This window comes from Delphinus delphis, chromosome 4 (genome assembly GCF_949987515.2).
Source record: "Delphinus delphis chromosome 4, mDelDel1.2, whole genome shotgun sequence".
Taxonomy (NCBI): domain Eukaryota; kingdom Metazoa; phylum Chordata; class Mammalia; order Artiodactyla; family Delphinidae; genus Delphinus; species Delphinus delphis.
The window spans coordinates 23,402,124-23,427,817 of NC_082686.1; positions in this window are offsets into that span (position 1 = coordinate 23,402,124).

The window sequence follows — 25,694 nt, forward strand, 5'->3', positions numbered from 1 at the left end:
GAATTACATTACTTAGAATATAGTATTGTGATTATGAGCAGAGAAAACTGGAATAAGGCATCAGTTCAAGTCCTTGCTCATTTATTTATTGTCTGATATATTATTAAATTCTCTAAAGCTCAGCTTTTCTTCCAGCTGTAAAATGAGGAAAAATGGTAGAGCCAACCTCATGGTGGTGCTGTGAATATTAAAATAAATAATAAATATAAATTACCTGTCATTATAAAAGGGCTCAATAAATGTTAGTCATCACACTATTATTGGATGTTATCATTACATATACTATGGAATCTCCGTCTCAGATATTTTGAGGACTGAATATCTCAAAGAGCTAGGGGCATACCTTAATCAAAATATTATGAATATTTAAAGTACCACAATCTTATTTTAGATGTTCAATTCAGCCTTTCTTAGAGGAGGTATCAAGAAATACCTAAATTCACTTCCATTGTCCTTCCTTCCCACCTTTGAGTTATATTCTTTTCCCAAATACAGATGCAGAGACATGCATTCATCTGCATGACCTGTATTCATTTCATCATCCTAAGAGGATGGAAGGAAAACGTGTGCAGCCTTAGTGTCTAAGGGCCAGACAAAGGCCTGGATAGTGACATTGAAGTCCCCAGGATAAGGCCTAGATATTGGTAGGTCCAGCCAGCAAAGAGTTTGATCATAAGAGACATTTGAAGGTAGGGAAGTTGTATTAGAGTAATCCAATGAAACAGAACCAATAGGATATAAGGATATATTAACAAACAAACAAACATATACACATAAGTATACTTATTATACTTATACTTGATATGCTTATTATAAGGAATTAACTCACATAATTGATTATGTATGCTCAGAAATCCCGAGATCGGCTGTTGAAAGCTGGAGAATGGCATAAGTTCAGTTTGAGCCTGAACACAGAAGACAAGTGTCCCAGCTAAAAGATAATTAGGCAGAGAAAAGAAATTCTCCCTTATTCTACCTTTTGTTCTACTCAAGCTGTCAAGTGATTGCATGAGGTCCACCCTAATTGGAGAGGGCTATTTGCTTTACTCAGCTTGCTGATTTGAATGTTAATCTCATTCAGAAACATCCTCACAGACACAGCCAGAATAATGTTTAATCAGATGTCTGGGCAACTCACTGCTCAGTCAAAGTGATATAAACTTAACTATCACAGTGTTATTTCCTCTACTGTAAGAAGTCGCTGAAGACTTTTCTACTTGCACAGGAAGATCTGGAAATAGAAACATAGTGAGTAAGGCTCCTTCTTTTATATTCCTCTTCAAGGAGCAGAATGACCTGTTTTCCTGTTCTACCATGGTTATGGAGTTGAAAACAGGACCACCACCTAGCTGTGTGTGAAGTTGAAGGCAATCCATTGACAAGACATGAACCTAGTGGCCATATATATATATATATGTATATATATATATATATATATATATATACATATATATATATATATGTATATAAGTTGACTACCCATCTCAGAGGACCTTGTATTAGAGACAGTTCAACCTGCAGAAACAAATAATATACACAGCAAAATGGAGCTGCTTAGAAAAAGTGGATCATGATATGAACAAAATAGCAAAGCAGTTACTCAATTGCAACATTAAATGACTTGATGAAAAATAACTTGCTTATACAGAAAAACTTATGAAAAAGGAGAAAAAAAATTTCAGGGAACAGAATTCACATTTACTTCATTGGAAGCTAGAAATCAGTGGGAATATCTTCTAAAGAGTACTAAGTGAAAAGGCCTATAGTCCAAGGTCTGTATGCCCACCAAACTAGCAGTTAACTATCAAAGCTAACTCATGAGTTAAGTCAAGATATTTGAAGTTAAGCAAGGATTTAAACAGCATAGCTTCTGTAATCTATGTCAAAAAACACATGAAAAATTATTCAACTACTCCACCAAAGAGCAAGAACACACAAAATTAGGAAAAATGAAGAATCAGTGGTGAGAAGTACACTAAATGAATATTAACTTAAGTGTTAAATGTCTAGAGTCTTGAAACCAAAAGGACATTCTTTGGGTAATTCTAATAATAATTACAAATAAAAACATTAAATGACTTCAACAAAACTCAGAAAATAAGGGTTGGGTTGGAGATGGGGAGTGAGAGTAAATAAAGCTCTTTTTTTTTCTTTTTACATCTTTATTGGAGTATAATTGCTTTACAGTGGTGTGTTAGTTTCTGCTTTATAACAAAATGAATCAGTTTTACATATACATATATCCCCATATCTCCTCCCTCTTGCGTCTCCCTCCCTCCCACCCTCCCTATCCCACCCCTGTAGGTGGACACAAAGCACCGAGCTGATCTCCCTGTGCCATGCGGCTGCTTCCAACTAGCTATCTATTTTATGTTTGGTAGTGTGTATATGTCCATGCCACTCTCTCACTTCGTCCCAGCTTACCCTTCCCCCTCCCCATGTCCTCAAGTCCATTCTCTACATCTGCGTCTTTATTCTTGTCCAAGTTCTCATAGTGGTATGAGGGAAGAGCAATGGAATGAAAATATAAGGAAGAATAAGGCAAAATATGCATTTTAAATTTTGGATTGAAGTTTATGTAAGGAGGAATTAGGGGAATTAGGTTGGGAAAATATTTATTGGGTTATCTTATTTATTTTACTTCTTTTATTTTCTTTTCATATAAAAAAAAGAAATCTCTGAAGAGGAGAGCAGGGTAAGGAAAAGTAGTAACTATTAGTAAAATAAAAACTCAACACATTTTTTTAATGATCAAAGGGAAATAACAGTGTTTTTTTCTTAAACCAGAAAACACATGAGCTAAACAAAAAAAGAAGAGGAGCAATGTGAAATAACTCCTAGCTTATGACAAGAATCAGGTATATTAATTACAAATGATTGAAAATGGAATAAATTATATTTTTAAAAGACAGAGGTTTAATATACAAGTTTAAAAATAAAAATGTTACATTTTTTCAATAAATACACTTAAAATATCTAAAAAATGATAGAATAGAGATAGTAAAAGAGATGTTAGGTTAATGCAAGTTAAAAAGAAAAAAACAATGGCAGTATTAATATGTCAAAGTGGAATTTAAAGTAAAACTTACTAATCAAAATAAAATGAAACATTTTATATAAAAAAGACACTTTGTGGAAAGATATGATCATCATAAATGCATAAAATAATAAGAAATCAGCTAAATACTTAATGTAATTATTAAAAATCCAAGAAGGACTTGACAAAATCAATTCGATTATGAGACTCTAATAAACCACTCTCAAAATTAGGCAATGCTAACATTAAAAAAAGAAGTTAATTAATCTTAATGATGATTTAATGAATATCTATAAAAAGTACATCTTTCAAAAATCTCTCTATGTCCTTGAAACTTTTGTATTTACCACACAAAAAGCTTCATAAATTCAGAAAGGTAAAAGTTTTATAGGTAATAATCTTTGAATATAATCCAATAAAGTTAAAAATAAATTTTAAAAGGTCACAAAACTATCTTAACCACTTGGAAATTAAGACTGAGGTAAGAGTGAATTAAAAATAAGACCTGAAATTGAGGAAATGGAAAAAAATTTTGAATAAAGATAAAAAATAAAATCTAGTTCTGGGGAAAAGTAAATTCAAAAAGTCGGTCATAAGCTTACTGAAAAACATGTGTGTGTATGTATGGTGGGGGGATAGGAAATATACAAGATAATAAATAAGACAGGAGATTTTGTCAGAAACAGAGGGAATATTGCACATATTTGCATATCCCAAATAGCACATGCATCTCTGCTGCAATGGATTTGAAAACCAATAAAAAATGGAAAGCTTTCTAGCAAATTATAAAGTTTACATCTTGATAATTAGAATAAATAAATCAAAACAACAGAGTAGGATAGATTGACATATTTTTTCTACTTTTCATATAACCTATTATTTCAAGTTCATTTATAGTATTTTTATGCCATGGGATAAAATAGCAAAAAATCCCATTTATTTCACAAAACCCAAAACTTTTAAAATCACAGTCTGAAAAACCTTCATTTAAAACTGTAATTCTAAGTCAATATGATATATGAATACAGTTGCAAGTATTTAACATGCATTTCCTATTTCAGACAGAGTGCTCAGTGAATGTCCTGTGTTTTGATAAACTATCTATTCAGGTTTTGTGCCTTCAGGGTTTCATACATGCCTAATGTGCTCTTTGCTCAACTAGAGGGTCAGCTAACTACTTCCCATGGTCCAAGAGTGCGTCATTTTACTGGAAAGCAGGTGTGCTCATTTGGTTATTGTGTATTGTCTGTGATTGCATTCCTTCTGCAAAGGCAGACTTAAGCAATTGCAAGGGGGACCATATGGCCTGCAAAGCTGAAAATATTTACTATATGGCTCTTTACAGAAAAGTGTGCCCTTGGCCTAGATTGGTTTACATCCAATTTTCTTAGCAAACTCTTATATTCTTTAGGCATCACCTTTTATGTCACTTCCTCAGTTAGACTTTATATTGCTAACTAATTATGGTCTCTTTCCATATCAAATGTGTAGTTCTTTATGGATTTGTGTAATGTGTTCTCTTCTATTTTACTGTATACTTTGTAAGGGTTAGGAATATTGTTCATTGCAATATAATATTTAGTTTCTGACATAGCCCTTAAAATATGTTATTCAATAAACATTTATTGAATTAATCAATGAGTAAAAGAATGTGTGAATTAATAAACTAAAGCAGAAAATTCTCTATCTTTTCTTTGACAGTTTAATCTAATTATTTGTTTTTAATAAATACAAATGCAGGCAAACTGAAAACAAGCAAATAAACTCATTCACATCCCTTTAATCAGAATTAATCAGTTACCATATGTATAGGTATAAAGATATCAAAAACAAAGATGATATCATACTCTACAATATTGTAGTGAATTTTGCTATTTTCTTACTGCCTTTAAACTCACTTTCTACTGTAGCAGTATTTCTACCGTGTGAGTCTCCTTGAGAGTATGGGTCTTGCCTTCCTACTATACAATCCCAAAGGGCCAGGCAATGCCCAGATGACTTGGGAGTATGGCCAAGAATCTATATATTGGATGTTCATATCAGAGATGGGAGCACCAGGAGGTCATTGATGGTAAAACCAGTTGATCTACAGCTACATCATATAACATCTCAGCCAGTTGTTTCCATGATGTGTCCTTAGATTTGCTTCTTACTGCTGAGTGCTGAGTCACTCTCCCCATTAGCTTTCACCTCTTAGTTTCACTAAGATTTCCATCCATTCTGTGATCTTTCTATTATCTTTCCAATGATTTTGTTTTCTACTTAAGTTAGCTGGAGTCAATTAATCTTACTTGCAGCAAAATATTTTGACTGATTATAGCATTTATTCATTCATTTATTTATCTATCCATTCATATATCCATTATTTTTAAAGAGCATGAGCTGTGTGCCACACACTGTAGCACATCCCTGATAACTGTTCTCTGTAATTATATAAAACATTAATGAATTTGATTTTGCTCCATTTGCTTGGGGAAGATTTCAGTTTGTGAATGTGTTTCCACCAGTCAGAAGAACTATTTTTGAGAGTGACACAGAAAATTTCATTGTAGATTTCTGGATGCTTGACATTTCTGTGACACTACCTGATTTCATTATTGCTAATTTTACAAAATAGCTAGGTTTTTAAGCCAAATTTTCATTCATTATCCGAGTTTCATCTTTGGCATATTTAAAGAAAGCAAGAGTAACATGTTTTAAGGAAGGAGGTTTGCTCCTGTCATGGTTGGTATTTTTGAGGAAAAATGTGCTTGGATTGAAAGCTAATGGTTACTGAAAGTAATTAGGGGACAAAGTTAATAATCAAGAGTTCTTAGAAATAATAAAAAGTACCAAATGGCTTCATTGCTACATGTCACCTGCATTACTACTCCTTAAAAACATCAAGTTGTCAACAGCCACTTGGTCTAGAAGGTTTATACCGTAGGAATAGATTGTATCAAAAGACAGCACCAGTATCAGGAGATAAAGAATTATCTTCTAAGGCCTTAAAATATTGTTTTATAACAGAGAACTTTTTGATTTGCTGATCATGTTTAGTTGTCAATGATTAGTACACTGCTTTAAAATTGAGATGGTTAGAAATACAGTCTAAATTGCTCAAATTAAAAGAGCAGTGTCAAAATGCACACTTCTTAGCATTCTTAGTGGTACCCTTACATGTATTCACGTTAGAATTCTGACCTTGCTAAAAGACACTATTCCAGTACCTCTTTCATTGGGAATCTTCCATCTCTTACTGGGCATCTTCTTTGGACAACAGGCCAAGCATGTGAACAACCTGCATCTGGTATTATCCACTAAACAGCATGGTCTCCACCACTGCTCTGCTGCTGTCTGCTGACGTATCACTTATAAAGCTACAGAATTCCAGTGTATCCTATTTTTTTTGGAAAGAGGTGAATGAATGCTCAAGCCCTGCAAATCTGGGTCTTGGCAGTTTGTGCTGAAACTAATATCTCTGTAGGGTCCATCACTCACACTTTGGGCTTGGTGTTGCGTAGATTCATCAAATCTTCCCCATTTTCATGCCTCTGTACTGCCCCTTCACCTGCTAAAAACAAAATTAAACAGCCACTTGCAAATCAGCTTCCCTTCAGGCTACCCTACCAGGATTTCAAATGTACCCAGGTATAATAAAACCCGATCAGGGACACAGTCCAGCAGGGCACTGCTGTTACCTGCCTTAATGTAAGTGAAGCACAGAAAGATACAGTGACTTGTTGAAAGTCCAGGGCTAATATGAATTGTAGCTGGATTTCAAACAATTATATCCAATCCAAAGGCTAAGCTCTACATATCCCCAGATGGTTATCTTGACTTTTATTAGTAGAAGCACTTTTTTACAGGTAAGTTGGGTCTTAAGAACTCTGTTTTGGAGGAGAGGTATGTGCTTTGGTTTAGGGATAGACTAATGTGATTCAGCATAGGGGGAAATAAAAGTAATTTTTATCTGTTCATTCCAAGAGGGAAATATAGTCCTTTCCTTGTGTTCCAAGAAATGTGTACTTGCAACCTACAAAATGCAGACAGAACGTGAACTATGGATGTATTTCCACTTTCCTAGTCTCTTTATTGGCACCAGAGTCTCATAGAGGAAGGAATTAGAGACTAGTTGGGAGTAGAGGTCAGGGATATCTGCTGAAATTGTGTTGGCATAACTATCCCACTGCCTTTATGCTTTTGTGACATTTATATTTTTTTCCTCAGTTGCACAGAACTGAATTAATCGTAACTTAGTTTCATAGCATTCTCAATCACTTGTCCATGTTTAATCTACTTTAGCTTTTAGTTTTTTTAAAAAATTAGTTATTAAAAAAGCAGTGTATAAGTTAAATCTGCATCAACCATCCCAACAAAATTGACATCACTGTATATGGTCCCCACTGCCCCTCTCCACAAATTCTCTCCTTGCCTCCCTCTCAGGCCAAGGAAACTCTTTTTTTCAATTATGGTGAATGTAACCATAAAAATGTCAAGTTTTTCAGTATTTTCACTTAAATCTAATTGTATTAGTTTCTAATAGCCTCTAAAATCTTTCCAAAATTTAAACCAGTCTTGAAAATGTAGTATCTTTCAAAATGTTCCTATAAAATAGTTGGCATATAAATATGTATATATATGTATTTATATACATATATTTAAAATTAGAGGTGGTTTTACTGGCAGAGTTAAAGACTGTGGGAGACTAATGTCACCACACATGACTAAGCTACCCCTTGGTAGCAACCCCGTACCCTCAGTGCTTAAACAGCATTTATATTGTCCCATTACTACCACCCAGTGCTGCTATAAAACTTACCCACTTCTCTTTCTAAGACTGCTTTCTGATTTAAAGTTCCCACTTGTTGGGATAAAGGGTTTGGACATAACAGAATCTCACTAGTGTATTTTTGTGTTTGAAGTAGTATTTTTACAAAATTGAATTAATCATCTAATTTTAAAATAGGGAGAATTCACATTGAAATTGGAATTTCTAGCTTTAGAAGAATTTCAGATCTTGAAATCCCATTAGGGTATCAGCCCAGCATTTGATCTTGGGAGCAGCTGACCCCTTTAGAAGGGCAAGCACCCTTCAACCCCTCACTCACTCAACCCAACACAAGCTTCTGCTGGTGATACTTGTTTGACCCCTGTTGGAAGCGGCATTTTCAAACTATGAAGCCCATAATATTAACAAATATCTCTATAATCAGACTGCCTGGCTATCCAGCCTGAGACTGGTGGCTTTAGCATTGCTACTCTATTTTTTTAAGAGGAGTAGGTTTGGAAATGACTTTGCAGAGGAGATATGTGACTTTGTACCTTCCTCTTAATACTATTTTTTACATTATGATTATTTAATAAAGACAGTTTCCTCTTCTTTTTATAGGGAATTACTGAGATAATATTTTGGAAAAAATGTTTTGTAAACGTCAAAAGACAACACCAAGTTGTTATAAGAATAAAAATGTAGCATGGCTTCAGTTGCCTCTCTTCCATCACTTTTAACTTAAGGCATTTGTAAGCTTGGACTCAAGTCCTGAAGCCAGCTTGTGTCCTGATGTCAGGAATGACACAGCTGAGTAAGGGTGTTCTGTGGGACCATCCTCACATCCCCAGGATCTCCCCTCCATTGTCTGGGCTGCGCATTGGTTGGACTTTTGCCTGCTTCATACCAATAATGCTGTCAAGCGCAGGTCAAATCTAAATCAAGTTCCTTTGAGTGTTTCTGGGGTTAGACCTCCTTGGCTTTGCAATCATGTGGTATTGCATTATCTTCTAAGAGCATTGCTTTTGTGGCCAGCATCAGTCCAGGAAGTGCAGAGCACCTGGCTGAAAGTGAGTCCTGGAGTGTTTCCAGTTCTTCTAAAAGAGCAGTTGATACTTTAGTCATAGTTGGCGGTTCAAGCTTTGCAATACAAGGTGGAAATATCAACCTTTTGAAAATAGGGGTCATAATAAGAGCAAACACTTCTAAGCACATTCTATGTGCTAAACACCATTATAAAGTCTTTCTAAGTCATACCTATTTAGTTAATTCATACTGCAACCCTTTGAGGTAGGTACTTTTAATTGTTGCAACTCTAGAAATTCACTTACCCTCTTCGAATCTTGGTATACTAATCTGAAAAATGACAATGTTGAAATTTTATTGTTGAGGACATAGAAATGCCATCATTCAAGAGGAAAAAAAATCCACTTTGTGTATTTGCAAGTTTTAAGCACTTGACATTGACTTTATGAACTACAACAATAATTTAATGCTATGGATCTGATAAATGTATTTAGGCTTAACCTTTAAGGGTTTGGATTTCATTCTTTCATTGTTCTAATCCACAAAGCAGATTATAAACAAACCTCCTATGGACACTTTAAGTGGTGACGGATGGGTAGGTATCCGTTGTCTATACAAGTGTCAACTTTAATAATATAATAGCCCACTATTTTACCAGTAAAAGTGAGTTTATGCAGGAATAGCCAAAGGAATTGCAATTTGGGAGATGCAAGCTATGGCAGAACAAAGGCAAATCCAGAGAACAAGAAGGGGGAACCTGCTTTTATAGGGTAAAGTGGGGAGTTGAGAGGGGCTGTGATAAACAGAGTTCATTCGAGGAAGGTGCGAGTCCAAAAATATGGAGACTTCTCATTGGTTGGGCTGCTAGTATCTAACTGGGCTGTCATGGGGTGGAAAGAAGTTTCTTTCTCTCTGCTTGGTGGTAGAGTAGAGGCACTTCTTGTCAGAGATGCAGGCTTAAGTCTCTTCCTATTTGGAGCAACTGACGATGCATGGTGGGGTGTGAGAGCTCCCCCTACAGGCCTGTTCCCACTCCACTTTCAGCTGAGGTTTCTTTAGTTCATTTTAGGCACATGGTAGAGAAAAATGACGTTGGGGAAACTAATTCTCGTGCATTTTCTTTTACTTTTGTGTTTTTTTTAATGCCCTCATCCCCTAATTGGTAGACCAGGTAGAAAATGACACAATAGCCAAAACAGCAGATATCAAGGGCTGTAGATCACAAGTTTGTTGCTTTGCCATATACAATGTTAACAGAGATTTTCGTCTGTTGGACTTTATGGCTTTTGTCCAGGGTTAAATACAGGGTGAGCTGAGGTTCCACAGTGGATACTGTGTTAAAATGTTTGCCCACATGATTGGGTTGATTTTTCGCTGCATGTTGGCAACTACTGCTGATTCTTTCCTTAGCAGCAGCTGCTTCACTTTGTTCTTAGAGCCCTCAGATAATTGCGGACAGCTCTTGAATAGTCCCATTTTCTCTTGCTGTTATTGCCCAATTTACTTTTTAACAGACTCATATCATTGCTGCCAAAAAAGATGTGCTATACTCTAGTAGTGAAATCTCCCTGACAGAAACATACATACAAGGAAGGAGTAAGCCATCAAAACTTTCTTGTTAATTGCTCTTAAAGAATTACATGTTTGCCCCATTGCTCCCTTACACTCTTATTAAACAGTGTAATAATATTATCAAGGATGCTCATAAAGACAAAAAATTCCCGAGCATTGAATCATAGCACCTCTTACACAATTATTACTTTCAAAGATTCCTCTAGATTTTTCTTCCAGGCTCAGTTACAAAAAAATTCAACATTTTCTGGATAATGCTATAGAAAGAGATCATGAATAGTACATATAAAGATATATTAAAATTACATGGCAGGAAATAAAGGTAAGTAAATATGACATTTAAAGTCCTTGTTATTATGGCTTTTAGAAAATTATTTATGAACATTCATTTCCAGTTCTCAGAGGAATAATGGCCCAGTTATTATCATGCTAGTTGAAGAAACTCTAGGGGCATGACAAGAAAATGATTTGCTTTTAAAACTGCATGTATCTGTCATACTTTTTAGTTCTAATAGAACAAATATTTCATAAAGTTTAAAAAATATGAGGATGGAATGCCTTTGGATTTTATTCTAGGAAAAAAAAAATTATAAGAGTAAGGAACAGGGTTGAGTAGGTGAGTAGATTCAAGAATTGTAGCATCTTTTCTTGATCAACTGCCAGTTCTTATTTAGGTATCATGTATTGATTATTCATATTATCAGAATTCATTCATAAAGGAATTTATTAATTCAAAAATTCCCCCCCCCCTTTTTTTTTTTTTTTGCTGTTTTGTTTTACCGGGACTTTAATCCACATGCAATGAATGGATTTTACATTTCCATTCTCATTTAATTTAGTGGGCATTGGTGTAATCAATTTACAGATGTAGAAAATAAGGCACAAAGGACTTAACAACTTACCAAGGTGACAAAACTAATGACAAAATTATTGATTCTGCAACAAACTGCAGAATCAGCATTGGAAGGCTGGCCACTCTCAAAATATATAGTTTAGAGCTTTGGAAATTTTCTTATAGAATAATATTCTATAGTCTACATAATATTCTATATTCTACAGTTATTTTAAGAGTTATATTCTATATGTAACTTTGGAGTAATTATCTACTCATTGGCTACATTTTGAGTGAGAAAATAGAAGCCCTGGCTGCTTATTCTAGGTTTTTCTGTGTTGACAAAACTCATATCATATGTAATCCATAAAAACACTACCAGTTTTAGAGATAGAAGTATTACAGTTTTCAGGTGTTTAAATACTAACAGATGCCGTTCTTATTTTGTTGTATGTATAAATATGCCACTTAGAACAAACAATAAATGTAACAGCCAGATTCAGGCTTTTATTCAAAGAAGAACCTCTAAATATTTGACTTCTAACCTCACAGGATGACTGTAAGTGATTTTATAGAATTGTGCTTTGAAATTTCAAGACATAGTTTGAGCATCTCTGATGCCTATCTAAAATGTTCTTTATGATGATAATATTGAATTTTACCTGAGCCCTGTGATTCTGAAAAACAACAAAGGTTAAGAAACCCCCACCCTTTTGTATTCCACGAAAAGGTCTGCTCTGATCACCCGCCCTTCCCAACATGACTTAGATAAGAATCATGGATGTTCCCCTTGTTTTCCTATAACAAAACCAGATACACACCTTCCAAATTCTCATTCTTTGCTTCATAAATTAGAAGCTGAACTGCTTGTCCCCACTGATCAATCAGAACGAAATGCTTGTTAAAACAAAACAAAACAACTTTGGTTAAGCTTCTCACCTTCCCCAGGTCCCTATCTTTGGGTAGCATGCAACTTTTCTTTAACAGCCCTTCCTGAGAATAGGCTGGCCTCAGAGTAAAACATTCTCTGATCTCCTATCCGATCAGGCCACCTTTTCATCTCACTCCCTGTCAGGCATTTCCTTTTAACCTTGTTCATTTCTCTCTATAAAAGAAAACTCTTTTTGCCTAACCCTTGAGATGCTCGAAAACTTTATGATCAGAGTGTTCTCCCTATTATAATACTTCCCGTCCCCTATTACAATAGTCCTTTTCACCCTTGCAATAATCCTTCCAAATACAATTTCTCCTTAGTAAATTCAGATTTGTTTTGGTTTGACAATGATGAAGAAAAAAATGAAAATGCATCACCTTCTTTCCATTTAGCATGTAACCTCTATGATAAAGTGTATGAAGAGGGGTATTATGTTAGTGCTAAAAAAGAAAATGAATAAAATGAGATGATTTTATTCAGATCAAAATTAGCAGATGTTATCTAAGCCTGGCTGTAACGGTGGGTGCCAGAACTAGGCAGGATGCTTCTTTCTTCTGTGAATATAGCTAACAATCTTTACAAACCTGAAGAGAGGACAAAGCTGGTAATAAAAGGTCATTTTAGTAAGATTTTCTTTACCTGCTCAAAGACAGAATTGTGGTTCCTGCCCCACAATAGCAATATAACTAGCTTGTGTCATTGGTGATGAGCAGTTGACAGGTGGTAATTATTTTTCTAAATAACCACTTTGAAGAAACATGCATACCTTTCTTAGTAAAATGGATTTGTTTTGATAGCACCTTTTCAAGGGACTTTACATCCAGATGTAGAAATAAAAGGTATGGAACAATGTATCTTGTGGTAACAGGCAACATGGATGTTGTTAGGAAAACATTATTAAGATTAACTAAGATCACTTCACCAAACTACTCAGAAAAAAATCTTTAACTGGATAAGGATTCCATCAAACAATTTAGATAAAGTTTCCAGACAAGTGAACTGCCATCAGTCTACTTTGTACACTCATAGGAGAGAGAATTATAGACAATGGAAGAACTTATACATGCCAGGATATATAGGCTTTTATACCCCAAAATTTTCTGGTCACTCAGACATGGAGAGCGTCCCAATACTCATGGCCTCAAGGAAATGTTGAAGAAGAGACTTCTGTCCTGGATTGGACCATCTTTGACACAAGATATTGCACCTTGCATAAGTAAGGAACATTTTCTAGAATTGTCAGAGACTATGATTTCAGGGGCATCTCAGCAGTTCAACTTTTTTTTTTTTTTTTTTTTTTGCTTTTACAAATAGCAAAACTTTGCTTGGTGAAGCATAAATGTTTTGTTTTTTTTTTAAAACACCTTTATTGGAGTATAATTGATTTATAATGTTGTGCTGGTTTCTGCTGTATAACAAAGTGAATTGGTTATATGTATACATATATCCCCATATCCCCTCCCTCTTGTATCTCCCTCCTATACTCCCTATCCCACCTTCTAGGTGGTCACAAACCACTGACCTGATCTCCCTGTGCTATGCAGCTACTTCCCACAAACTATCTATTTTACATTTGGTAGTGTATATATGTCAATGCTACTCTCTCACTTTGTCCTAGCTTACCCTTCCCTGTCTGCATGTCCTCAAGTCCATTCTCTATGTCTGCATCTTTATTCCTATCCTGCTGCTAGGCTCATCAAAACCTTTTTGTTTTCGCAGATTCCATATATATGTGTTATCATATAGCATTTGTTTTTCTCTTTCTGATTTACTTCACTCTGTATGACAGACTCTAGGTCCATCCACCTCACTACAAATAACTCAGTTTCGTTTCTTTTTATGGCTGAGTAATATTCCATTGTATATATGTGCCACATTTTCTTTATCCATTGATCTGTCAATGGACATTTAGGTTGCTTCCATGTCCTGGCTATTGTAAATAGTGCTGCAATGAACATTGTGGTACATGATCCTTTCTGAATTATGGTTTTCTCAGGGTATATGTCCAGTAGTGGGTTTGCTGGGTTGTATGGTAGCTCTATTTTTAGTTTTTTAAGGAACCTCCATACTGTTCTCCATAGTGGCTGTATCAATTTACATTCCCACCAACATTGCAAGAGGGATTCCTTTTCTTCACACTCTCTCCAGCATTTATTGTTTGTAGATATTTTGATGATGGCCATTCTGACCTGTTTGAGGTGATACCTCACTGTGGTTTTGACTTGCATTTCTCTAATGATTAGTGGTGTTGAGCATCCTTTCATATGTTTATTGGCAATCGGTATATCTTCTTTGGAGAAAAGTCTATTTAGATTTTTGGCCCATTTTTGGATTAGATTGTTTTGCTGCTATTTAGCTGAATGTGTTGCTTGTATATTTTGGAGATTAATCCTTTGTCACTTGCTTTGTTTGTAAATATTTTCTCCCATTTGTGAGGATTGTCCTTTTGTATTGTTTATGGTTTCCTTTGCTGTGCAAAAGCTTTTAAGTTTCACTAGGTCACATTTGTTTATTTTTGTTTTTATTTAAATTTCTCTAGGAGGTGGGACAAAAAGGATCTTGCTGTGATTTATGTCATAGAGTGTTCTGTCTACATTTTCCTCTACGAGATTTATAGTGTCTGGCCTTACATTTACATTTTAAATCCATTTTGAATTTATTTTTGTGTATGGTGTTAGGAAGTGTTCTAATTTCATTCTTTTAAATGTAGCTGTCCAGTTTTCCCAGCACCAATTATTGAAGAGGCTGTCTTTTCTCCGTTGTATATTCTTGCCTCCTTTATCAAAGATAAGGTGACCATATGTGCATGGGTTTATCTCTGGGCTTTCTATCCTGTTCCATTGATCTATATTTCTGTTTTTGTGCCAGTACCATAGTGTCTTCACTATGCAGTATAGTCTGAAGTCAGGGAGCCTGACTTTTCCAGCTCCGTTTTTTTTTTCCCCAAGATTGCTTTGGCTATTTGGGATCTTTTGTGTTTCCATACAAATTGTGAAATTTTTTGTTCTATTTCTCTGAAAAATGCCATTGGTAGTTTGATAGGTATTTCATTGAATCTGTAGATTGCTTTGGGTAGTAGAGTCATTTTCACAAGGTTGATTACTCTAATCCAAGAAAATGGTATATCTCTCCAATTGTTTGTATCATCTTTAATTTCTTTCATCAGTTTCTTATAGTTTTCTGCATACAGGTCTTTTGTCTCCTTAGGTAGGTTTATTCCTAGGTATTTTATTCTTTTTCTTGCAATGGTAAATGGGAGTGTTTCCTTAATTTCTCTTTCAGATTTTTCATCGTTGTTGTATAGGAATGCCAGAGATTTCTGTGCATTAATTTTGTATTCTGCTACTTTACCAAATTCATTGATTATCTCTAGTAGTTTTCTGGTAGCATATTTAGGATTCTCTATGTATAGTATCATGTCATCTGCAAACAGTGACAGTTTTACTTCTTCTTTTCTGATTTAGACTCCTTTTATTTCTTTTTCTTCTCTAATCGCTATGGCTAAAACTTCCAAAACTATGTTGAATAATAGTGGTGAGAGTGGGCAAGCTTGTCTTATTCCTGATCTTAGAGGAAATGGTTTCAGTTTTTCACCATTGAGACCTGTAGCTGTGGGTTTGTCATATATGGTCTTTATTATGTTGAGGTATGTTTCCTCTATGCCTACTTTCTAGAGAGATTTTATCATAAATGGGTGTTAAATTTTGTCCAAAGCTTTTTCTGCATCTGATATTATCATAGGGTTTTTATCCTTCTGTTTGTTAATATGGTGTATCACATTGATTGATTTGCATATATTGAAGAATCCTTGCATTCCTGGAATAAATCCCACTTGATCATGGTGTATGATCCTTTTAATGTGTTGTTGGATTCTGTTTGCTAGTGTTTTGTTGAGGATTTTTGCATCTATGTTCATCAGTGATATCGGCCTGTAGTTTTCTTTCTTTGTGACATCTTTGTCTGGTTTTCATATCAGGGTGATGGTGGCCTCGTAGAATGAGTTTGGGAGTGTTCCTCCCTCTGCTGTATTTTGGAAGACTTTGAGAAGTGTAGGTGTTAGCTTTTCTCCAAATGTTTGATAGATGTCTCCTGTGAAGCCATCTGGTCCTGGCTTTTGTTTGTTGGAAGATTTTTAATCACAGTTTCAATTTCAGTGCTTGTAGTTGGTCTGTTTATATTTTGTATTTGTTCCTGGTTCAGTCTCAGAAGGTTGTGCTTTTCTAAGAATTTGTTCCTTTCTTCTAGGTTGTATATTTTATTGGCATATAGTTGCTTGTAGTAATCTCTCATGATCCTTTGTATTTCTGAAGTTTCAGTTGTTACTTCTTTTTTTTCATTTCTAATTCTGTTGATTTTAATTTTCTACCTTTTTTTTGATGATTCTGGCTAATGGTTTATCATTTTTGTTTATCTTCTCAAAGAACCAGGTTTTGATTTTACGGATGTTTGCTATTGTTTCCTTCATTTCGTTTTCATTTATTTCTGATCTGATCTTTATGATTTCTTTTCTTCTGCTAACTTTGGGGTTTTTTTGTTCTTCTTTCTCTAATTGCTTTAGGTGTAAGGTTAGGTTGTTTATTTGAGATGTTTCTTGTTTCTTGAGGTAGGATTGTATTGCTAAATACTTCCCTCTTAGAACTGCTTTTGCTGCATCCCATAGGTTTTGGGTTGTCGTGTTTTCATTGCCATTTTTTTCTAGGTATGTTTTGATTTCCTCTTTGATTTCTTCAGCAATCTCTTGGTTATTTAGGAGTTTATTGTTTAGCCTCCATGTGTTTGTATTTTTTACAGTATTTTTCCTGTAGTTGATATCTAGTCTCATAGCATTGTGGTCAGAAACGTTACTTGATATGATTTCAATTTTAATAAATTTACCAAGGCTTGATTTGTGACACAAGATATAATCTATCCTGGAGAATGTTACATGAGCACTTGAGAAGAAAGTTTATTCTGCTGTTTTTGGATGGAATGTCCTATAATTATCAATTAAGTCCATCTTGTTTAATGTATCATTTAAAGCTTGTGTTTCCTTATTTATTTTCATTTTGGATGATCTGTCCATTGGTGAAAGTGAGGTGTTAAAGTCCCCTACTATGATTGTGTTACTGTCAATTTCCCCTTTTATGGCTGTTAGCATTTGCTGTATGTATTGAGTTGCTATGTTGGGTGCATAAATATTTACTATTGTTACATCTTCTTCTTGGATTGATCCTTATGTAGTGTCCTTCATTGTCTCTTGTAACAATCTTTATTTTAAAGTCTATTGTGTCTGACATGAGAATTGCTACTCCAGCTTTCTTTTGATTTTCATTCGCATGGAATATCTTTTTCCATCCCCTCACTTTCAGTCTGTATGTGTCCCTAGGTCTGAAGTGGGTCTCTTGTAAATAACATGTGTATGGGTCTTGTTTTTTTATCCATTCAGCCAGTCTATGTCTTTTGGATGGAATATTTAATCCATTTACATTTAAGGTAATTATTGATATGTTTGTTCTATTACCATTTTCTTAATTATTTTGAGTTTGTTATTGGAGGTCTTTTCCTTGTCTTGTGTTTCCTGCCTAGAGAAGTTCCTTTAGCGTTTGTTGTAAAGCTGGTTTGGTGGTGCTGAATTCTCTTAGCTTTTGTCTAAGCCTTTTTGCCTGTAAAGGTTTTAATTTCTCTGTCGAATTTGAATGAGATCCTTGCTGGGTAGAGTAATCTTGATTGTAGGTTTTTCCCATTCATCACTTTGAATATGTCCTGCCAGTCCTTTCTGGCTTGCAGAGTTTCTGCTGAAAGCTCAGCTGTTAACCTTATGGGGATTCCCTTGTATGTTATTTTTTTGCTTTTCCCTTGCTGCTTTTAATATATTTTCTTTGTATTTAATTTTTGATAGTTTGATTAATATATGTCTTGGTGTGTTTCTCCTTGAAGTTATCCTGTATGGAACTCTGATCTTCCTGGACTTTATTGTTTGTTTCCTTTCCCACATTAGGGATTTTTCAAATATAATCTCTTCAAATATTTTCTCAGACCCTTTCTTTTTCTCTTCTTCTTCTGGAACCCCTATAATTTGAATATTGGTGCATTTAATGTTGTCCCAGAGGTCTCTGAGACCATCTCAATCCTTCTTATTCTTTTTTTCTTTAATCTACTCTTCAGTAGTTATTTCCAATAGTTTACCTTCCAGGTCATGTATCCATTCTTCTGCCTCAATTATTCTGCTATTGATCACTTCTAGAGATTTTTTTTTTTATTGTGTTGTTCATCATTGTTTGTTTGGTCTTTAGGTCTTCTTGGTCCTTATTAAATGTTTCTTGTGTTTTCTCCATTCTATTTCCAAGATTTTGGATCATTTTTACTATCATTACTCTAAATTATTTTTCAGATAGACTGCCTCTCTCCTCTTCATTTGTTTGGTCTGGTGGGCTTTTACCTTGCTCCTTCATCTGCTGCATATTTCTCTGTCTTCTCATTTTGTTTAACTTACTGTGTTTCGGGTCTCCTTTTCACAGGCTACACGTTCATAGTTCCCATTGTTTTTGGTGTCTGCCCCCAGTGTCTGAGGTAGATTCAGTAGCTTGTGTAGGCTTCCTGGTGGAGGGGACTGGTGCCTGTGTTTTGGTAGATGGGGCTGGGTCTTGTCTTTCTGGTTGGCAGGGCCGCATCTGGTGGTGTGTTTTGGGGTGTCTGTGAACTTATTATGATTTTAGGCAGCCTCTCTGCTAATGGGTGGGGTTGTGTTCTTGTCTTGCTAGTTGTTTGGCTTGGGGCATCCAGCACTCGTGCTTGCTGGCCGTTGGGTGGAGCTGGGTCTCAACATTGAGCCAGAGATCTCTGGGAGAGTTCTCACCAATTGATATTACCTGGTGCTGGGAGGTCTTTGGTAGTCCAATGTCCTGAACTTTGCTCTCCCACCTGGGAGGCTCAGGCCTGACACCAGGCTGAAGCACTAAGACCCTGTCAGCCACACAGCTCAGAAGAGAAGGGAGAAAATAATTTTTTTTAATAAAATAAAATTATTAAAATATAAAAATTAATTTAAGAAAAGGAAGAGAGCAACCAAACCAATAAACAAATCCACCAAAGATAACAAGTGCTAAAAACTAAATTAAGATAATCATAAAAATTAGAAACAAATCAGTCACAGACAGCAAACCCCAAGCCTACTGTTGCTCCCAAAATCCACCACCTGAATTTTGGGATGACTTGTTGTCTATTCAAGTATTCTACAGGTGCAGGGTACTTCAAGTTGATTGTGAGGATTTAATCCACTGCTCCTGAGGCTACATGGTGAAATTTCTCTTTCTCTTCTTTGTTCACACAGCTCTTGGTGTTCAGCTTTGGTTTTGGTCCCACCCCAGTGTGTAGGTCACCTTCAGGCATCTGTTCCCTGCCCAGGCAGGTGGGGGTTAAAGCAGCAGCTGATTAGGGCACCCTTGCTCACTCAGGCCGGGGTGAAGGAAGGGTACAGTAGTCAAAATTGGGATGGGGCAAGCCTGCATTGGCAGAGGCCGCTGTGATGTTGCAACAAGCTGAGGCACGCAGTGTGTTCTCCCGGGGAAGTTGTCCCTGGATCTTGGGAGTCTGGCAGTGTCGGGCTGCACAGGCTCTCAGGTAAGGGGTGGATAGTGACCTGTGCTTGCACACAGGATTCTTGGTGACAGCAGCAGCAGCATTAGCATTTCATTCCTGTCTCTGTGGTTTGAGCTGATAGCAGTGGCTTGCGCCCATCTCTGGAGCTGGCTTAGGTGGTGCTCTGCCATCTATGGGCAGATGGGGAAGGAATCCCCTCTCCTCACGCACCCTGAAACAATGGTCTCCTGCCCCTTAGATAGGTCCAGACATTTTCCCAGACTCCCTCCTGGCTAGCTGTTGTGCACTAACCCCCTCAGCCTGTCTTCACACAGCCAACCCCAGTCTTCTCCCTGGGATCTGACTCTGAAGCCCAAGCCTCACCTCCAAGCCTCCACCTGCCCTGGTGGGTGAGCAGACAAGCATCTCAGGCTGGTGAGTCCTGGTCAGCATGAACCCTCTGTGTGGGAATCTTTCTACCTTGCCCTCTGCACCCCTGTTGCTGCGCTCTCCTCCATGGCTCTGAAGCTTCCCCCCACCCATCCCCAGTCTCCGCCAGTGAAGGGGCTTCCTAGTATGTGGAAACTTTTCCTCCTTCACAGCTCCCTCCCAGAGGTGCAGGTCTCATCCCTTCTCTTTTGTCTTGTTTTTTCTTTTTTTCTTTTGCCCTACCCAGGTACGTGGGGACTTTCTTCCCTTTTGGGAAGTTTGAGTTCTTCCACCAGCATTCAGTAGGTGTTCTGTAGAAGTTGTTCCACATGTAGATGTATTTTTGGTGTATTTATGGGGAAGAAGGTGATCTCCATGTCTTCCTCTTCCACCATCTTGAATGTCCCCCCATAAATGTTTTTTATTAGAGGTTAAAACAAAGTAGTTGGTTAGGATAAAAATGTATAATTAAGTCAGTTTTAAAACATCCTCAGGTGAACCCCATTTTTAAATTTTTATTTGTATTTTATTTGAAATATGTTAGATGTATAGCATTGTATACAATTAAGGTGTACAATAGTTTGATTTGACACACTTATAGGTCGTAATATGATAGCCATTGTACCAATACTTAGCATCCCTATCACATCACATAATCTTCATTTCTTTTTTGAGGAGTGCATAATTAAGATCTAGTCTTATCAAGTTTGATGATTTTAATACAATATCGTTGTCTATATTCACCATACTGAGCATTAGAAACTGATTTTTGAATCATTGATTCCTCAGTATTCTCTTGGTTTTCTTTTCCTGGCATTCCAGCTTTTTGGATGTTGGAACTTAATATGATTTTCCCAAGTCTCTTACAGCTTTTTTCATACTTCACAATCCCTTTTCCCTTTGGAAGCAATCCTCACTTGAATACATCTACTTGTTAGTTTACTTTTCAGCCATATCCATCTTGCTATTTAGACTACATACTGAAGTTTCTTTTAGTTTCAAAATATTCTATTTTGCTCCGCGGCATGTGGGATCCTCCCGGACCGGGGCACGAACCCGTGTCCCTGCATCAGCAGGCAGACTCTCAACCACTGCGCCACCAGGGAAGCCCCCAAAAACTCTATTTTTATTCTCTGGTGTTACTCTTTTTGTATGTGTATGTTTAAAGTCATACTTCCTTTAAGATACAATCATATCATTTTGTTTTTCTTTGTGCTTAAATGTTTCTCTTCATTGAGCCTGCTATTTCTCTGTTCTGGAGTCTGCTTTCCTGTCTTGTTTCATCAGTCTTCATATTGTTTTGTGGAAATTCCCTGTTGAGAGCTGAGATTCCATTGCACAGTTTACTGTCTACTTAAACATGCCTTTACTCCTCCACTGACTTCATCAAATTCACATTAATATCACAGACAACTCTTTTTTTTTTTTTTTTTTTTTTTTTTTTTGTGGTACACGGGCCTCTCACTGTTGTGGCCTCTCCCGTTGCGGAGCACAGGCTCCGGACGTGCAGCCTCAGTGGCCATGGCTCACGGGCCCAGCTGCTCCACGGCATGTGGGGTCTTCCCAGACTGGGGCACGAACCCGTGTCCCCTGCATTGGCAGGCGGACTCTCAACCACTGCACCACCAGGGAAGCCCCACTGACAACTCTTGCCCAACTTCACATTAGTATCACAGACAACCCTTGAGCAAGAAGATAAAATTACAAATAATTTTATTTTGCATTCCAGTAACTTACTGAAAGGTACATGTCAAGACCCTTTGTCCTACTTGCCTCAAAATTCTATCCTTACTGTGTCCACAATCCTAAACAATTTTATTATGTTTCTTACCCAATCCTAACCAAGGTTTCACATTAAAGGAGTCACCTTAAACCAGGCTTTAAAATCTCAATGAATATCTCTTTCCCCTCTGCTGAGGTAGTGTTCTCTGTTACCATGGCAAGAAATGAATTCAGGTTTATCTCATCAACTTGTTTTGGTAATACATAGCAAATCAACATTCAGTATTGCTCATGATTGAACAAAATCTTGGGAACAAGGAAATATTGAATACATTCTGCTATTTTCATTGAAAGTATAGTCAAGTGAGCCCTGCTGCTGGGTGAGATGTCCGGTCATTGGGAAATCTCCATTCTTTGAGATACCAGCCCAAGGGCTTGGTTTCCTCTCTCCTCTGTGATACCCCATTCTCACCTCTTTCCAATGGAAGTAAGGTAGCATTGTAAAGGCTCACTCTCTAATTAGACAACCACCCATAAACCAGAAATATTAAAGCTATATTAGTTTATACCTAATTGTGACTCAATTCTAATTGAGTTTAGACTATTTTTTTAAAGTGCAAATAATTGAATATCAGATCATTCTTTGACTTATAGACTGGGAACTGTGAGGAAGTAGAAAAGCCCCAGACAATAATTGCTAACAGAAAAGTAAATGATTCTGTCAGAAGATAAGCCTCAAGGAAGTTATAACCTTGATTAAGATGGTCCCAATTTATTTTAACCTCTTTGGGGAAAAAGGTTCTGGAGCCTCTCCATAAAACAAATTACTCATATTGCTGTTTTCATTATGAAGCTTCTTTCTATGCTTGAATAAAATACTTTGGTTTTAAAAGGATCTGTTCTTTGAGGATTCATCATATTTTATACATTGATTTTTTTTCTGACTGAAACATTTTCTATAAATACTATATACTATATTTTATAAAATACTTGAGGTTTCACTTTGGAATATGCATTGTAAAAAAGCAAAACAAAACCAAAAACATTTTTTTCTTTCCCTTTTCCATTCTAAAATTTCGAGTTTGCAATTATTTATTTCATTTATTGATTTACTGATAACTTCCATGTCCTGAAGATTTAAGGTGACTTATACAACTTTCTTTAACAGAACAGGAAGATTTGTGTTTAGTCTTAATTTTCCAAATCATCATTCTTTCTTAAGATAAAACCATTAGTGTATGCTTAGCTTAATACAGGTTAATATTCTGCATGTCCACCTCAATATAACTCAGTTAAATCTTGAAAAGTGACAATTTTATATGGTGTCTCCAAAGCTGAAAGACTTCTTTGTTTAGATCTAATTCTAAGAAGGTCAGAACAACCTAAAACCATCAGTCTTCATCATAGGTAATTCTTATACTTGAAAGCAGTATTTAATCTTGAACTTGTACTCTATGACTAAATTTTATTCCATATAATAGCATCATTTAAATACATTTAGAATGCTCTAATGGAAATGAGGAGACTTTTTAAAAAACTGCCATTCACCCACTTTTACAACTTCCTTCCCAACACATTCCAATAATTTTCTTATTCTATTTTTTCATATTGATGGTCATTTTAATATTTGAAACAATGATTAAATGGATGAACGATATAGAATGGAGCCTTAAGTTTTCAAATCACTGATGGAGCTAACAAGTAGCTCATATTCCTCTACAGTTTCTTAAGTAACTTCAAAATACTATGGCTTCTTTTTTTTTTTTTCTTTTTTTTCCGGTATGCAGGGCTCTCACTGTTGTGGCCTCTCCCGCTGTGGAGCACAGGCTCCGGATGTGCAGGCTCAGCGGCCATGGCTCACGGGCCCAATAGTATGGCTTCTTTTTATTGAGTAGAATCAGTGGTGTTATTCCCACTTTTCAGATGAGTAAATTAAGGTTGAAAAGATTATGTGATTTTTTTAAGGTCAAATGTCTAGTTGTTAAAGTTGTAAAGGTGTAAATGAATTTAGATGTTACCATTTATCTTAAAATTGTTCAATTATTACCATAATACACACACACAGACACACACACACACATATATATATATGTATGGATATATGTGTGTGTGTGTGTGTGTGTGAGTGTAAAATGTATGTCTTTACTCTTGATGTTCTGAAAGTGAAGATTGCTTTACTTTTCCTACTCAGATTTCACTGTACTATTTTAATGTGAGAACACATTTTCTATATTTCTAGATAAAAATTTCTATATTTCTAGATAAAAATGAAATCACATTCTACTTAAATATAGATTCGCTTCCCTATAACTTTTCTTCACCCTCTGATGTTCCTTTAGACATATATCCATTCTTATTTTGTCTGTTTAGTTCAATCATCATCTTTTTCTTCTTTTTCTCTCAATCATCATCTTTAAACTCACTGTGATGTGTCCTTAGTGTTTTCCTAAGATCTGTTGGCCAAATAATTAACTAATAACAATAATGAGTAACTAATTAACTCTCTATCATTTTTAAATTTAAATGCAGATATGATTTATTTCTGGGATTTATATATTAAAAATGTTCTAGGCCCATTATGAACTTTATTTCTTCTTTTATCTCTTTGAATAATTTAACTATGTTTATTGTAAAATAAGTTTTCAGATCATTTTAAATCTATAGATTCTGGATCTGAATTTTCACTTTAATTCTGCAAATTCAACTTCAAAGAAAAAGATTCATGTAAATGCTTTTCAGTTGTCTGTGTGAGCCTTTCTCCAAAGACATTGTCTTCAAAAGGAGTGTCAGGTGTTCTCTGTGCTGTAGAAGTCTTCATGGGGGATGGGAGTGCATTCATCTCTGTGGGGCCTATGCTGGATTGTCCAATGTCAATTTAGCATCCACCTCATCCCCCTTTTCTGGTTTTCTCTGCATGGTAGAGGAGAAGCAGGGAACTTCCTTTACAGAACCCCATTTCCTCTAAAACTCTGGGCTACAGTTTACCAGTAAGAGAACTCATGCAATATTTAAAAGGTATTTTCTTCCTTACTCGTGGTCAAACTGAAGAATCACTGTAGCTTCTCAGCCAGCAAGTGAAAAGAACCATTTCCCTGCTGCTGACTGAAGCATTTGATAGGAGCTTCCAATCATTCAGTCCAGCCCATGAGAACCACCCAATCTAATGCTTAAGATGAAGACTTTGAGGTTTGTTTCTCTTACCTCCCACGAGCAATTGTTTTATATTTGGTGACAATTCCTTGAACTGTAGCTGCTCCAGCTCTCCCACAATCATCTAATCTCAATGCATTTATTAAACCAATTATTTCATTAAAATGACTTTGTTTTCATGATGGAATCAAGACTGAAATGTTGCTCTAGAAACTCTTTATGTCTGAATGATTTTTATGTTAGTTCTTTAAATAGAGGATTTATCACCAGAAATTTTGGGGTTCAGACTTAGGCATCTGTTTAGCCACAGGTGACACTCTTTTTAACTCACCATATTTCACTTCAGTTGGCTTCCTGGTCAGAGTTGTCAGTGTCTTTGCCCACTTATGGTTAGGATCGTTTTGGTTTTGTCATGGTCTGCGACCTTGTATCCATCATCACTTTATGGGTATTGAAACAAACCCAGCATGTTTGTATTCCACAACCCTATATGTGTAGTGCCAATGTAACTTTGCACCCAAACCAGAAAACATCTGAGAGTATAAGGGGGTGATATTATTTAATCCAGATAATAAGGATATACTGGAATATCCCAGGCAAACTAGGTTACCTTAGACACAAGCCAAACAGCTTCCACATCATCTGCTGCTAAGGCATCTGAAAATTTCCCTTTGTTAACTTCAAG